Source organism: Euphorbia lathyris, chromosome 5 (genome assembly GCF_963576675.1).
Source record: "Euphorbia lathyris chromosome 5, ddEupLath1.1, whole genome shotgun sequence".
Lineage (NCBI taxonomy): Eukaryota > Viridiplantae > Streptophyta > Magnoliopsida > Malpighiales > Euphorbiaceae > Euphorbia > Euphorbia lathyris.
Genome location: NC_088914.1, coordinates 95,717,505 through 95,721,367, shown reverse-complemented (window position 1 = coordinate 95,721,367; position 3,863 = coordinate 95,717,505). Strand labels below are relative to the sequence as shown.

General features: G+C 35.3%; 1 pseudogene; it reads left to right on the top strand.

The window, feature by feature from the left end:
- The first annotated feature begins 234 nt into the window (after nucleotides 1-234).
- LOC136230986 (pyridoxal 5'-phosphate synthase PDX1-like 4) lies at nucleotides 235-591 on the top strand (annotated as a pseudogene).
- The last annotated feature ends 3,272 nt before the right edge of the window (nucleotides 592-3,863 follow it).

The window sequence follows — 3,863 nt, the reverse complement described above, 5'->3', positions numbered from 1 at the left end:
TTTTTCCTTCTCTCCACTCTCTCTCTCATCTTTGTTAATTTCTCTCTAAAATCATTACTCACTTTCACTCCCATTAGATATATTTCAAATATCTTAACAAGTTTGAGGAGATTTCATTTTCAAATTATGATGCTTTGATGAGATTTTAATATTGGCCTTTCTCTGTTGAATATGTACATGGGTTCTTTGTCTGGATTACACTGTTCTGTTCTTCTTCATTTCGCGACCCTAGAAATGGTCGGAACTAGAGTGGTAGCAGTTTACGGTGATGGATCAATCACCGAAGCTAAAAATAAGTCCCCATTTTTCCGTTAAGGTAGGCCTTGCTCAGATGCTCCGCGACGGTGTTATAATGGACGTCGTTAACGCCGAGCAGGCCCGAATCGCTGAGGAAGCAGGAGCTTGTGCAGTTATGGCTTTGGAATGTGTCCCTGCTGATATCAGAGCTCAAGGTGGCGTAGCCCGCATGAGCGATCCTGAGCTTATTAAAGAAATTAAACAGTCTGTTACTATACCAGTCATAGCGAAGGCTTGAATCGGACACTTTGTGGAGGCTCAAATTCTTGAAGCCATAGGTGTTGATTATGTCGACGAGAGTGAAGTTATGACCGTCACCGACGAAGAAACCCATATAAACAAACACAATTTTCTGTATCCCCTTCGTTTGCGGTTGCCGGAATTTGGGGAAGCTGTACGGAGGATACGTGAGGGAGCTGCAATGATTAGAACGAAAGCAGCACCATACAATTTGGTTATGGAGACGAAGCAGCTTGGAAGACTACTTGTGGTGCATTTTGCAAATACAATGAGTAAAACTTTAAAATTTTAATGAGAAATTAATGATTTTAGAGAGAAATTAACAAAGAGGAAAGAGAAAGAAGGAAAAAAATAAAAAAAATTAAAGAAAGATGGAGAAGATTGTGTAATTGATTTTTATTTTCTATTTTAGGTTTTATTTATGATAATTAGATAATAAATGGGGCTAATTTTATAAAATAAATAAATATAAGGACCAAATTAACTCTTTTTCCTTTGACTTTTAACACCATTAGTCAATTTGATATGTGTTTGCTAATGGAATGAACCTCAATGTATCATTTTGCAAACTTTTAAACCACATGGGTGTTGTTTGAAAAATGTGTAACCACAATGTTTATTTTTATACTTTTCCCTAATTATTATCTAAATATATTTAGATATCATTAAGGTGAAATTTTAATGTACGTCGAGCGTATCACCTATTAAAAATGAGGTGGTATGCCAAAACCAATAAAAATATGACACTTCGTTTAAAAATAATTAGAAGGCAAAAATTGTCTAACTCTACCCTCAAGTTTCCCCATTTTTCCATGGTTCTAAAAACCGGACCGGACTGGCCGGTTGAACCGGATCAGCCGGAACCGGCCAGGCTTCCAGTCCAGTTAAGATGCTTTGACCCCATATGAACCGGGTGAAACCGGTGAACCGGGATCAACCTGGTGAACCGGATTCAACCCGGTTTGTATTAAAAAAAATGAAAAAGATTGAAAAGAAAGCAGGGAGAAGAAGGTTCCACGTTGATGATCTTGGACTAATAAGATATATTGTATTGTTCTTCTTCTCCACAGCTATATTGATGATTCTTCATTGAGATTAACAGAGTTCTTCCCACATAAACACACTGAGTTCTTACTTTTAGAGAGAAGTTGAGGCGGCTGAGTAATTGATTAGGGCACTAGTTTCTTAAATGAGAGGTTTATATATTACGCTATTATTATTTCAATCTCAGCCGCGCATCATGATTTTGATGAGCGGCTGAGATTGATTCTAACCATTTAATTATTTATTGCAGCTACTTTTTTTGGTAATAGAGCAAATGGGTCCGTTTTTTGTGTTGATTAAATGCCAAATAGGGATGGCAACGGGTAGTGTACCTGTGGGTACCCGGTACTATCCGATCCTAATGGGACTACCCGTACCCTATATAAAAGGGTATGAGACGGGTATGTGATCAAAATCATTACCCGTTAGGGTAATGGGACGGGTATGAGAATACCCCTAGGGTACCCGGTACCCGTCATAAAAAAAAATTTATATTAATAAATATCATTGTTTTTTAGATGTAGGACATGAAATTTAAACCCAAACCATTTATTTTTCAACAATTGAGTGATACTACTAAGCTACTTTATTCTTATTAATTAAGGTTCAATTTATTCAATTTTTAGATTGATGATTTATTAAATTTATAGTTTGTTAAATTTGTAATATTTTTTATTTATTTATTGATTCTTAATAGGTAAGGGTACCTGCGGATTAAATGGGAAGGGTATGAGATGCAAAAAGTATACCCGTTAGGATAATGAGACGGGTACGAGTAATTAAAAAATAAAAGGGTAAGGGTTTGGGAATGACATTACCCGCGGGTACCTTACCCGTTGCTCCCTAATGCCAAACCACTAAATGGTGGGAGGAAAGATGAAAAGCCAAGGGGGAGACCTGAGGCATAAGAAAAAAAAAATTCTGATTTTATAATTCTTTATATATTTTACATTTTTCATTTCAAAATAAATTATAACTAGTATTTTATATATTTTTCTAATTAACTTTTTAAAATAACAAAACTTAGGTTTTTTTTTTTTTTTAAGAACTCAAGCTTATTATATATATATATATATTTTATTTATTACGTCAACCAGTTCAACCAATCCGAGTTAACCGGTTGAATCCGTTGACCCCTGAACCTTTTGTAAGTCTGGTTTGACTCCCGGTCCGGTTTTTAAAACATTGCATTTTTCTCGATTTTTGCAGGAGTCCTTATCAGAAGCAACCACACCTCTGCCTTCTGCTTGATTCTTCTCCGGTTAAACCAATACTCTTCTCCGATTACTTCCGCATGAGGGTTGCCTTTCCTTTGTCCCTTTTTCTCAGCATCCAATTTAAGAGACACCTTTCTTGATTTAATTTTACAGGAGTTGGTATAGAGTAGAGATACCTTTCCTTGCCGGCGAGTTCTGTAATCTCGGCAACTTCTGCTTTTTCTGTTTACCTGAGAATTTTAATCATGTTATAATGGTGCAGAAGTGGCGCTTCAACTATTAGAAATATTAGAACTCAGATGAGAATTTTGATTTTGAAACAAAGAATAAGGAAAAACTTCAAGGGTTGCATAAAAAAAAGGCCTAAGAGCATCTCTAAGAGACTCTTAGTGAGCTCTCCATAAATAATATAAATAATTGACTCTTAGTGATTTAAGAGTGACTAAGATATATCATCTCCAACAATGCTCCTTATATTCACTCTTTATTTATTATTTATTGTTACATTACCAATAGTGTGAGGAGAGAGACACATCAATAATAAATTATTAATAAAAAATAAAGTTAGGAGGCACTAAGAGGTGGAGAGATGCTCTCTATTAATAGAGAGGATGGAGAGGCTCTTAGTGATTTGAGGAGCCACTAAGAGGCTATTGGAGATGAATTTTCATTCTCCCTCCTCAAATTTTAACTTAAGAGCCAATTTAAGAAGCTGTTGGAGATGCTCTAATGTCCTTAACTTGTCTAAATTTGTCATTTTACCCACCCAACTTGTCCATTTATTCCCCCAACTCATAGAATGTTCTATTTACCCCATTAACTCCATAAAAGTGGTATTTTTCACCCCTTACAATCCCTTATCGAAGCCTAAATTGATAACTTTTTTTTAAACGTTAAACCTATATTTATGCTATTTTGTAAGTGGAACCTAAATTGATACTTTCCTAAAAATCATAGGCCTATTTTGGTACATTCGCTCTTTCTCTTTTCAACTTTTTTTACTACTATAAAGGGATAAGAAATACCATTTTTATGGAGTTAAGAGAGTAAATAGGATGATAAGTG